The 13,797-nt window shown below is 34.5% G+C and overlaps 1 long non-coding RNA gene across 1 annotated transcript; it reads right to left on the reverse strand.

The window, feature by feature from the left end:
• Positions 1-6,318: 6,318 nt before the first annotated feature.
• Positions 6,319-6,857, reverse strand: LOC147525028 (uncharacterized). The gene is made up of 2 exons (XR_015197660.1): positions 6,555-6,857; positions 6,319-6,435 (listed from the first exon to the last, which is right to left on the reverse strand). It is a non-coding gene; the product is annotated as an uncharacterized LOC147525028 (long non-coding RNA).
• Between the last annotated feature and the right edge of the window lie 6,940 nt (positions 6,858-13,797).

The following is a 13,797-nucleotide window of genomic DNA, read 5'->3' on the forward strand; positions in this document are numbered from 1 at the left end:
GTCTTCGCCCAATATATGAAAAGATGATAGGATAGACTGTATGAGCTGTAATCTGCCCGCATAAGATAAGGACCTGTTCTTCCAGTTGGATATTCTCATGGTGATTCTAGCTGTAGTGAGCGGCAACCCCAGATATTTAATGGGATGGGTGACTAGTTGAACCCCCAATAAGCCTGCAAGAGCAAGCCCATCATCATTAGTCATACTGCCAGTGAGTATAGACGCCTTTAGAGTATTTATCTTTATCCCCATGAGAGAAGAGAAATAATCAATGACTGACTTAACAACCAAAATAGAGCCAGCCTCCCCTTTACAAAAAAGTAGCACATCATCAGTGAAACTCAAGTGAGTTATTGCAAGTATTTTACATCTGGAATGAGGCTGAATGCTTTTCATTAGGAGACCTTGCTTCAGTAGACCACCTAACAGTTCCATTACCAGCACAAACAGATACGGAGACAAAGGGTCACCTTGCCTTTGATAGGGTTATATACTAAAAGCATTACTTTTGTATTAACTCTAATTCTTTATATTTTGAATGAGAATCATATGGGCAAATGTTATGTTATTAGTTATATGCATGTGTCTAATACTTTATGTTGTAAATGATATAGTGTGAACACACAGAAGATCATATCATCAGTACCTTATAAAGTATAAGTAATCGTTCATAGCCTAGATGGATTTGGACAAACCATTGGTACGGTTGTAGTATAATTTGGTATTAGTCTATCTTGACTATAGGATTACACTAGTACACTTTGTGTGTATTGAACAAGACCAAGTGAGGTTGTTTCTCCTTATACTGACTATATAAGAGAACAAACACCTCTGTTATTATGGATGCTTGTCCTCCTAATCCGGATATAATAACGGGCACTTACATGTATTGTACATTGCTTTAAATCATCAATGAGTGAGATTCATTTGTGAATCAACAAACTCGATGGATTGGGTAATGACATTGTATGTAAGGTGTGCTGTTGATTATAGAAGGAATCCGGTCCCGCAAAGAAGTCGGTTGATGATGTCCCCCCTTGAGGAGCTCAAAAAGATTGTCATGTAAACCCCCAGAGGTGGATTTATTCCGACATGACAATGAGGTTGAGTGGTACTACTCAAGGACATAAGAAGTTGATTAATGTAGTTGTCGTCGAACTTGACTTAATTAATCAAAGGACATTCAATATCTTAAACACGGGGAGATCAACGAGCATATAATATGGAGCCCATAAACGCTGACACGTAATTTGGGATTAGGGCGGTAGTGCAACAATGGCCTTTAGTGGAATAAGCCATTTGTTGACGGACTTGGGCTGTGTGTTCGGGGAGAACATGGGAAGCCCAAGCCCATCAGGAGGCCCAACCTTAATTTCTCCTCATGGTCCCTGTTGTAGCCTATAAATAGAATACTCTTTCTCTCTGGCCGAAATACACTATTCACTGGTTCTGAAAAAGAGGCAAGAAAAGTTGATCTGAATTCATTTATGATCTTGAGAGAAAGAAGGGGTTGGTAGATCGTTGTCCACATAACGTCCAATTTATTCTAAAGGAATACAACAGAAGATCAAGGGGTTGATTGTTGATTCGGATTCATAAAGCTTGGATTCTTAGAGTTATCAAAACCGGATCTAAAAGGTATATTCTCTATCCAAATCGTGGACACCCATTAATTCCGCTGCGCGTGGTGTTCGCGGTTTGTAGAAATAGTCATTCTGAAATAACGGTTCCTATAGCCTTAACTCTCGTTTCCCTTCAAAGAAGCCATACAGACTACTATTGACAAGGACTGAATAACAAGGAGAAGAGAAGCACATAGCTAGCCAACCAATAAACTTGTCGGGGAACCTGAATCTCTTGAGCACCAGCAGGAGAGAGTCCCAACTGACAGTGTCATAAGCTTTTTGGATATCTTTACTTGCACTTACTTAAGATCACACATATCTGTGTGTATTAAGTCTAGAGGTTTAGTACTTCTTTTAATGGAATGAAAGGATGATCTGGTCAACTGGGATTCTACACAAGTTTCATATTTTTGGTGTAGGTCTATTTTTATCTTTGGTATATAGTTCAAATTAATTAATCTATGCAAAGTATCAAAATTAACATGTCCTAATCTACCATGCCATACATGTGAAGACTCAATCAAGTAAACAAAAGATTCAACTTTATTGGCACCCTTTGGCACAATAGTAAAACAAGACATCTTACAGAGCCCATCCTGAAGATAGCCCTTACCCACGAATACATCATTCTTAGTTAGTACAAATTTATTAGAAACAAAGACTAACTTAAAGCCATTATTGCTCAGTGACCTACCTAGAAACCAAGTTCTTGCGAATGTCAGACACATAGAGCACCTCATTCAGAGTTAGTTCCTTCCAAGATGTCAACCTCATCACCACCTTTCATTTACCTTCAACCTTGGACGTAGAAGAGTTTCCCATAAAGAGTTGTTCTTCCTTTTCCACAACATGATAAGTGGTGAACATCGACTTGTTGGAGCATATGTGGAGAGTAGCACCAGTACCCACCCACCATTCCCTTTCATTTCCAATCATGAGACATTCATAAACCACAACAGATATGTTCATGTTATTAACATTTTCAGAAAGTGTGTCCATTGACACATTTGCTTCAGTCTTTTGCTTCTTGTACTTCTTTGGCTTGCGACATTCACTTGCCTTATGTCTAGCCTACCCATAGTTGTAGCACTTGCCCTTGAACTTAGTAGGCGTACTACTCGCTTCGCCTTGACCTTTGTCTTGGCACCTCCTTTTTCCCTTAGCACTTGATCCTTCCACAACATTGGCCTTTGCCACCATGGGATCCTTACCCTTCTTCTCCGATAAACGGTTATCTTCCTCTATCTTTAGATGGACAATCAGTTCTTCATGATTCATATCTTTGCATTTATGCTTAAGATAGTTCTTAAAACCCTTCCAAGATGGTGGTAATTTCTCAATCATAGCAGCCACTTGGAAAGATTCTCCTAGGGTCATTCCTTCAGCAATGGCATCATGGAGGATTACTTGAAGTTCTTGGACTTGGCTTATGACGGTCTTACTATCCATTAATTCGAAATCAAGAAATCTGCCAACTATGAATTTCTTCATGCCAGCATCGTCACTTTTGTATTTCTTGTCCAACGAATCCCAAAGTTCCTTAGTAGTGTTGAACACACTATACACATTGTATAATGAGTCAGCCAACCCGCTAAAGACATAATTTCTACACAAGAAATCATCATGAAATGAAGCATCCTTGGACAAAACCTTCTCCTTGTCGGTTTCATTAGGGCTTACATCAGGAACCTTATCCTACAACAACCTTGCTAAGTTAAGGGTGGTTATATAGAAGAGCATCTTTTGTTGCCAGCGCTTGAAATCAGTTCCATTGAACTTTTTAGGCTTCTGTCCATGAGGAACAGAATGGGGAACAACAGGAGTAACTGGTGGTGTAGCCATATTCTGAAATACAACTACACTTTGTTATTCCTTTAAACCAAACCAGAAAAGAAAACATAAATAAATTATTTTCGGTAAAGAAGAAGAAGGAGAAGAGATCTGTCTTAAGTTGTTAGGAATATACAACTTAATTGTACTTACTCTTTACCAATTACCAAACTATATAAACCTTTCATCTTGCAAGTGTCTTGTACTTCTTAGTTAAATCCAGTCATAGTGTCGATATACTATGTCCTTAAGACAAATTTTCCCCCTCACGGTGCTTGAAGGTTGATGGGAAATTATCTCCCAAGATATAACGGATTTCCTTCTATAGAAAGCTAGCATTTCAATTCTAAAGAATCAGTGAACACAACATAGTATTTGACTAAGAACAGAGGGAGAAGAGAAAGATAAGAACTCTGTGTGATCTGGTATGTCTTTCTCTCCAAATTCATCCACTATTTATAAGTGAGTGGTGCCTCTTCGAAACAACACAGGTTCTCTTGGGAAAAAGTAAGCAACTTTTTGAAAAGTCACATATTTCGAAAGGACACACCATTTCGACATAAAACACTGTTCCGAACTAGTGTCTATTTTGAAAGGTCACATCTTTTCGGCATGATGCACTGTTTCAAACCAGTGCACATTTTGAAAGGTCGCACCTTTTCGGCATAATGCATTGTTTCTAACCAGTGCACCCTTTTGAAAATGTTTTTCTCACTTTACGTGCTGTTTCAAGAGAAACCCATTTCATCTCAAGTGGGGTAATTTGGGAGACAAATTATTCATTCATATCTCAATGGATTTGTGCAAATCCATTTTTCTAACAAATAAAATACCATTAAGGGGTTTAAACTATAGTTTTTGGTGCTTATCAGTATTGATTGGAAGATCTCATTAAATATAAGCTTGATAACAAGCTCTTAAAGATGAAATCCTAGTAATACCAGCTAAAAGGGACAATATTGAAAATCAAAGGAGACTTGTACAACAATTCCATATCCTTAAAGTACCCATGATTTCTGTTTTGGTAAATAACAATGCATTGGAAATTTAGAGCATAACCATATTGCTTTCTTTTCGGTGATCAAGCGCCAAGTGAATAAATAAAGAGAGAAGACAAAGATGAAACTACAAAATCTTAGCAATTTGCTAGAGTAGCAAATCTATTACATTCTTCATAATGAGAGAACGCAAAGATTAAATTGCAAATCTAAGTGATTCGCTTCAGTACCAAATCTGCTACTTTCTTCTAACAACTTACCAGTTTTCCTTGATTCCTACTTTCCTACAGACCACTTCATAAGTAGCTAGATATTTGCTTTCGACCCAATTACTTCATCTGAACTACAATAACATTTAAGTTTATTTAAAAAATGTTTCTTGATAGGGTGTGGATAGAATGATAGATCTCTGCCATAAAACACAGAGCTCGTACGCCTTCTTCCGCTGATCTCTTTACATGCGCAATGCTCTACAAAGGGAATGTCTTATCGCTCATTACCCATTCTAAAACTTCTACTTCTGAACCAAATGGAAGCGAATGAGCATGCACCATCTCCTGCTCATTGCTCTTCACGACGAAAGTACATGAAACCTAAGAGGATCGCCGAAGCGAGTCTAACAAAGAGTGATATTTGAATGCTACTACGCATTGGGAAGGCCACCAGGGCTAGAGGAGTAGAGGAAAGCCATGGGGTCTGCCTGAAACAAAAGTCCTATAGAAACCACACCATACTAATTTACTAGCAGCAGGCTACAACATATATGGGCAACAAAAAGTAAAAGTAGATTTCACATATTTGAAAAAGAAGATTAATTTTAAGTGATTTCAAATTTCAATACTAATGTCCATTGCAACTCTAAGTTCATTTCATTCGTGTTCTTCAACACTAATGATCCCAAATTTGAAAACACCCTAAATAACCTTAATTCACTGCCCAAACCTAACTCATCTAACAAAAAGTTCAACCCACACAAATGTAGGGCCTGTTGAAAAAAGAGGTAGAGAGGAGGAGGAGGAGAAGAGGTTGGGGTGGGGTACGGTACGGTATGAGACCAACTTCCTTGCAGCTATAATATTAATTTTTTAGCGACAAAGTATCAAAGGATGTGCAAAATTACTTAAACACCTTGGACCACAAAAATAAAAGAACTTCAAAAAACATACCGACTTGTCCATAGTTGCAGCAATTCCTTAGATTTGACCCAAATACCTCACAAAATCGCAAGTAGTAGAAGATTTCAAAGCCAGTCACTAGAGAGAGTGAAAGTGCCAGGACTCCACAAACAAAGCAAGCTCAAGCACACCCAAGAGACTCTAAACTCAAGGAGGAAAGCTTGCTAGACACTCCAGAAGAAAGGACAAACCCCAAAACCAAAACTAAAATGGTTCAGAGAGACCGATAGATTTAACAAATTTTTAATAATTACAATAATAAAATGAATAAATATATGAGTTTCAAAATAAACGACTAACTAAGAATTATCAGCCCTGAACCGGTTCAACCGGAGACAACAACCATGAATTAACCGAACCGAAAATCTGGCAAACAGAAACACTCTAAACACGACAAACTCATCAGTCATCAGCATATGAATTGGGAGAAACTTTAATTTGTTACATACAACCTGACTTTTGCACTCCTACCAGGGTATGAATAAGAACAAATAAAAGCATATACCATTCCTGAAGTAACAATAACTAACCTAATGATTACATGAAAGCATCTACTCAAACAGAAAGTTTAATAGCATTGAATTCATCGACGTCCTACTTCAACTATTAAGTGATCAGGACAGCTGAAGCTCTAAGAGAAAGTCTCAAGATTTATAACAAAAATCGACCATATGCTTCAGTGCAAACACCTAAATTTTAATGCGAAGTTACCATTAGTAAAGCATAAATTACATACATTAACCTGATACAAAAATTGCACTCCTCAGTCAAAGAGTTTGGCTCCGTAGAGTAACCAAGTCAATATATCTGATGTTGTAGTTAAGAAATGAACACGAGTACCCAAAACAGCAAACGCCAATAACAAACAGATCCAAGGTTTCATAGATCTGTGAATAATTGTTTGAATGGCCTAATAGAGAGGATACGAGAATTATTAATGTTGTGGACATACACAACTACACAAGTCCTTTATTGTGGAAAACTAACCCATCATCAGTACCAAGCAGCAAAATTCAGATACTGCTCTTTTGCGCATGTGTTCAGGGAAGCTAACAAGCCGGCAGACTTGCTTGCAGGGCTTAAGACTTCTGTCTGTAATGACTTAGTAATGTTTACTCCTCCCCTAGATAGAGAATTGTATAGACTCATAGAGGAGGATGCTATAGGTACGATCTATGTAAGACTTGGTTGATTTATACAGGTGAGGGTCAGCCTAACCCTAGCTTATCTTAAAAAAAAAAATTGCTTGCTCCCTCTATTTAGTCATACCTAATTCAAGTCTTCCCATTTTACGTTAGCAACTGTAGATACATAAGTTACATATGTGAAGTTACATGACATTCTACATAAGAATATGGCATTGATTGCCACACCTAGTTTTATGGTAATTATTGATTTAGGTGTCAGTATCCGAAACAAATTCATGTTCAAAATTATTAATCAAAAAAAAAAAAAAAATCAAAGAGAAAATAGGTAAGTAGCTTCCCTCTAACACAAAGGACCTCCCACAAAATTAATGATTCAATCTTGAAGTCTACTCCATCCATCCCCGGCATGGTATTATGACACAAACTTAAGACACCAAAAGCTATAAGAGAACTATCAAGAAAGTCACACCTTAGTACTCCATAAAACTAATAATCAACCAAGTTTGAATTTTTTGGAACTTCTAAGTTCCAATCCCATTTTAAGCCAAGAAATAGTTTGTAACTATTGAATATTGACTATTGACTCCTTAAAAAAGCAGATATCTGTAAAGATTCACATCTGCATTACTATTAACTATTGACTGCTTAAAAAAGCAGATATTAAAACAGTAAATAATATTTCATAAACATAAAATATGTCTGTTCATCCAGCCATTCAAACAAATAAGTTCTAACATAAATACCAATCATATCAAATTAAAACTTTTACCCTTTATATCAATATAATGCAATACTCAATCCCATAAACACCTTCCACACCATACTACAGGTAAGCATAAAATTCCAATACAAAGACCAACACATATTACCAATAACTGCTATCAAAACAAAATCTTTAATTTAAGCACATTTTCATTCCTCCGGTTCGAATCAGCAATAAACTCCTCTGTTGTTATTCAGAATAGACCCCAAAGTACCCAAAACAGCAAAAGCCAAGAGAGGACTAACATCCAAAGTATCGAATATCGGTGGAATAATATTCCTAAACAAATTCAAATAAGGTTCACATAAGTCCCAATAGCAGACAAAGGCTGATGATCCCAAGTTATATTAGGAAACCATCTTAACAACACCCTAACCATCAAAACCCCACTATAAATATCAATTAGTGGGACTCGATCAGTCAAGCTACTTGAAGTCTCTGCAGGCTCTCTGATTCGAGCCATTGAACGGCACTTGGCACCCTTTATTGTAACCGTGAGTGGGGGCCCATTTATTAGTGTAGTAAAGGATGGTGGGATCATCAAGGACATCATCTAGAAGGATGAGATAGAGATTTTTGTCGATGCCAATTCTTTGTTAACTAATTTTGATATCAGTCCTCTCACTCCCTTTCTATGACTTGGCTAGAATCCTACAACACTCAAACTGCATCTTCTCAATTGCAATCTTCAAAGCTATGGTTAAACTATACCAGACTAGGCATACCAGAAAAGTTTTCTTGTCCCATATCACGACCAATTCAATGGTGTCATGGTCGCTGGCTATGTCAGCCACGAAGAGTCAAGATCACCCTTCATGCTAATTATTAGAGGAGTTCTGTTATGGAATCTTCCCATGGGTCAACACATTTACCAAAATATATCCGGATGTTTGCAATATTTACCAAAATCTAAGGATATCTAGGAAGAAAGTCATTCAAGATTCTAGACATTCTATATTACCAAGAACCTCAGAAAAGTTGGTCGTTGCCATGTACGACCATATCAAAAGTGAATTACTATGTTCACTTTGTAATGCTGGATTACAAATACCATAGATGCCAACAGTACACCACCCTATTCTTGTTGCTGCCAATATCACAATCCAGTAATAAAATACAAGAGAGCAACAAGTCTCGTATGATCCAAAATGGTCCAAACTGCTGAAATTTAATGAAATACCTTTTTCATTCACATGTACTGCTCTGATTGGGTCGAGACCTATACCATTAGAAAGCCCTTTCCGAACTGGTCGTTTTGACTTAAAATAGGCCTAATTCTGAGGTCTGAGTCCAAAGATACGTACTTCTGAAGTTCTATTAACTTTATGTCCTTTTTTTTTCTACTCGAGTTGACTTTGACTAGGCTTTAAAATGTTTTTTCTCCTTAAAACTTAGAGCATCTTTAATGGTGAGACCAAATGAATACCAAACACCAAATTCTTGAAAATTTGGCAAAAATAAACCATCTTCAGTGGTAAGACCAAATAAAAAAAACATAAGAAAAACACCAAACCAAACACCGGTATCAAATGTACGTCGTGGTTTACCCAAAACCGCGTAATTTTTCAAACACCGTGTGGGCTTTTACTAAATTATAGGTTCCTACGGCGTGGTTTTCTGAAAGCAGCGTGGACTTTATGTTCGAGCCCACATGGTTTTGATAAAACCGCGCTGTGTATTGAAAACAACGAGCTTTGATTGAAAAAACGATAAAAAAATGGCCAAAAAATGGCTATAATTCTCATTCTTGCACTATAACTTCATGCACTCCAAACTCTCTACTCTCACAAACTCTCTACTCTTCATGCACTCCAAATTCTCATTCTTGCTAAGGAGAGGAGTTTAATTAAAGAGAAGAAGGTGGGAAATGAGGAAAGCTGCGCGGTTTTGGTAGATTATAAGGTGCTAGCATGCGGTGTATCGAAAACCGCACAGTTTATCAAAAACACTAGGGTTTGGGCTTATATGGCGTGGTATTCAAAATGCAACGTGGGCATTTTTGCGCTGTGTATCCAAAGCAGCGGGATTTGATGTCGAATCTTTGATGTCTGGGTTGAAGATGTTTGGTGTTTGTTTGGTCAAAATATTTGGTGTTTTTCAGGTCTCACCATTATAGATGCTATTAGGCTTTAACCTTTATATATAACTAGCTTCCGAACCCGTCCTACGAACGGGTGTCGTTATATTAAATTATTGTAAAAAATATTAGCAACTATGCATAGCTATGAGATATGAAAATTATATTAATCAGTCATTCAAATTTTATGCACCACTCTCTATAAAAAGGAAGCATCAAACCTTGATAAAACTCATCGACTTCTTTTTGTTGTTAAATTTAATAATAGAAGTTTGATTGAAATTTTGTGAGAATGCCCAATGTGACGAAGATAATATTGAAGCTACTTGAATATCATGACATTCTTAATCATAATATCAAAATTATGATAAATACTACTTAAAATGTAAAACTATATTTGTCGAGACATTTATTCCCCCTACATATAATGCAAACATGTTTTAGGGTTATTAGTTCAATGCATTTGTATCAAGTTTATGATTTTCCATTAATTATTCTTTGAGATTAGTTCAATGTAGTACATTGCATTCAATTTCCAATTTCTCATTAATTATTCTTTAAGGTTAGTTCAATGCAGTTGCATCAAGTTTCTGATTTCTTGTTAATTATTATTTTAGGTTAGTTCAGTACAATTGCATCCACTTTATAATTTCCCGTTATTTATTCATTAAGGTTAATTCAGTACAGTTGCATCCAGTTTTCGATGTTTCGTTAATTATTCTTTGAGATTAGTTCAATGCATTTGCATCTAGGTTTCAATCTCCCATTAATTACTCTTTGAGATTAGTTCAATACATCTGCATCTAGTTTCTGATTTTCCATTATTTATATTTTGAGGTTAGTTGAATGCAGTTGTATCTAATTTCCAATTCCCGTTATTTAATTTTTGAGGTTAGTTCAATGCAGTTACATCCAGTTTCCAATTTCTCGTTAATTATTATTTGTGGTTAGTTCAATACATTTGCATCCAATTTTCAATTTCATGTTAATTGTTCTTTGAGATAAGTTCAATATAATGCATTTGCGTCCAGTTTTTTTTTATTTTCGGTTAATTATTCTGTGAGATTAGTTTAATGCATTTGCATCCAGTTTCTGATTTCTCATTTATTATTTGATAAGATTGCATTTACATCTAGTTCTCGATTTCCAGTTAATTATTGTTTGAGGTTTGTTCAATGAATTTGCATCCAGTTTCCGATTTTCCGTTAATTATTTCTTGAGGTTAGTTCAATGCATTTGCATCCAATTTATTATTTATGCTTTAAGGTTAGGTTGATGCAATTATATCCAGTTTCTGATTTCCCGTTAACTTTTCTTTGAGGTTATTTCAATGCATATTTGCATTTAGTTTCTGATTTCCCACCAATTATTCTATGACGTTAGTTCAATGCAGTTACATTCGATTTTTGATTTTCAGTTAATTATTTTTTGAGTTTAATTCAATGCATTTGCATCCAGTTTTTGGTTTCCCATTAATTATTATTTGAGGTTTGTTTGATGTATTTGCATACCCTTTAAGATTTCCGATTAAATATTTTTCAAGGATTTGCATCCAATTTCTAATTTTCCATTAGTTATTCTCTGATGTTAGTTTAATGTAATTGCATCCAGTTTTCGATTTATAGTTAATTACTTTTTAAGTTTAGTTTATTGCATTTGCATAAAGTTTTCGGTTTCCCTTTAATTATTCTTTTAGCTTAGTTATGTATTTGAATCCAGTTTTCGATTTCTTTTTAATTATCCAATGTGGTGTGTAATTCCAACTTCTACTTATCCATCTGTAGTGTCCTTGCAAACATGACAAAAAATAAATTATGTTTGATTTACTATATTGGATCATCAAAGATTATCCAGTTCCCGATTTCCCATTAATTATTCTTTAAATTATGCATGACTCACTTTGTGTAATCTGCAAAGATTATCTACAAACGGGAGTTGTTATATTAATTATTTTAAAAAATATTTGCAAATATATAAAACTATTATATATTAATATTATATCGATCACTCATCTAAATTTCTTATAATGTGAAAACCTCACTCTCCATTAAAACAAAACTCACATTTGATAAAACCCTTCAATTTCATTTTGTTGTTTAATAATAGAAGTTTGATTGAAGTTTTGTGAGATTGCCTAATAAGGAGAAGTTCATATATATTGAACCTACAAAGACTTACCAATCATACAGAAAGAGATAAGATAAACCTAATTTTAAATGCAAAACACAACATATAATCCAACTATGTTTTGAGGTTAGTTCAATGTATTTGCATCCAGTTTATGATTTTTCGTTATTTATATTTTGAGGTTAGTTCAATGCAATTGAATCCAATTTCTGATTCTCGTTTTTTTTAGGTTAGTTCAATACGGTTGCATCTAGTTTTCGATTTCTCATTAATTATTCTTTGTAGTTAGTTCAATACATTTGCATCCAATTTCCAATTCCCTGTTAATTGTTCTTTGAGGTCAGCTCAATGCATTTGCATCCAGTTTCTGATTTCCCGTTAATTATTCTGTGAGATTAGTTTAATGCATTTGCATACAATTTCCGATTTGTCGTTTATTATTTGATAAGATTGCATTTGCATCTAGTTTCCGATTCCCCGTTAATTATTGTTTGAGGTTAATTCAATGAATTTGCATCCAGTTTCCTAATTTTCCGTTAATTATTTCTCGAGGTTAGTTCAATTCATTTGCATCCAGTTTATTTTTTAAGATTAGTTCAGTGCAGTTGCATCCGATTTCTGATTTCCCATTAATTATTTTTTAAGATTAGTTCCACACATTTGTATCATGTTTCCAATTTATAATTAATTTTTCTTTGAGTTTAGTTCAATGCAGTTGCATCTAGTTTTCGATTTCCCGTTTATTTAATTTTTGAGGATTAGTTCAATGCATTTGCATCCAGTTTCTGATATCCCAACAATTATTTTTTTATATTAGTTTGATGTATTTGCTTCCAAGTTTTGATTTTCTGTTAATTATTCTTTGAGGTTAGTCTAATACAGTTGTATCCATATTCCGATTTTCTATTAATAATTTTTTAAGATAAGTTTAATGCTTGTATTTGCATCCAGTTTTCGATTTCCTGTTAAGTATTATCTGAGGTTAGTTCGATGCATTTGCATCCAGTTTTCGGTTCCCCATTAATTGTTCTTTGACATTAGTTTCATTCAGTATTATATATATTTTAAAATATTTGTCATTATTGTTTTGTCTTTTTTTTTTTATTTTTCTATTATATATTTTGTGATGTTATTTTTTGTATAATTTAATTTTCAACATGTAATTTGTTTTGGTTTGGTATATAATTTATTTAAGCCTAACGTTCACTTTAACTGAATCTCGTTATTCTGGCGAATATAGTGTTGAAAATTTATAAATTTATAAATTTAATTGAAATATATTGTAATTATTGTGGCCATAATTGTGATTTTTGGAATCCTTAACTATGAATAAATATTTAAATCCCATTGTGGATGGTACAACAAATCGAAAGGGTTTTAGGAAAATCGTTTTCGGTGGAAACTATTGTTTTTAGCAATTTAGTTTTTTGTCTCATATTTTGTTTCGTAATTAGCTATATTCGTTTAGGAAAACTTGGAGACTTTGTGAAACTCTAGACGAGATTATTTTTTTGTAATTAGTTATAGTGTTTAGGAAAAGTTAGAGACTCTCTGAAACTTTAGATAGGATTGTTTTCTTATTTATATGTTACTTTTTTATAAGTAGTAATAGAGTTTAGAAAAAACTGGGGTCCCTGCGAGTGTTCCAAAAAATAGATTGGTGAGGGTATAACTATAATATATATCTAAGGAATTAGAATATGCCATAATTATTGTGGCCGTAATTGTGATTTTCTGAATCCTTAACTGAATAAATGTCTAAATCACAAAGTTGGAGACTTTGTGAAACTCTAGATAGGATTGTTTCCTTATTTATATCCAACTTTTTTATATTTAGTAATAGAGTTTAGGACAAACTGGAGTCTCTATGAGGGCATAACTATAATATATATCTAAGGATAAAGATAAAAATTTGTTTCATATTTTATCTCCCACTTTTTCTTAGCAATCATCTTAACTCATTTTCCATGCAAAAGTGATGTCTTTATGCATATATTTAACTAGAATACCTTTTTCATCCATTTGTATTACTCTGATTGGGTCGAAGCCTGGAC

Source organism: Coptis chinensis, chromosome 1 (genome assembly GCF_015680905.1).
Source record: "Coptis chinensis isolate HL-2020 chromosome 1, ASM1568090v1, whole genome shotgun sequence".
Taxonomy (NCBI): domain Eukaryota; kingdom Viridiplantae; phylum Streptophyta; class Magnoliopsida; order Ranunculales; family Ranunculaceae; genus Coptis; species Coptis chinensis.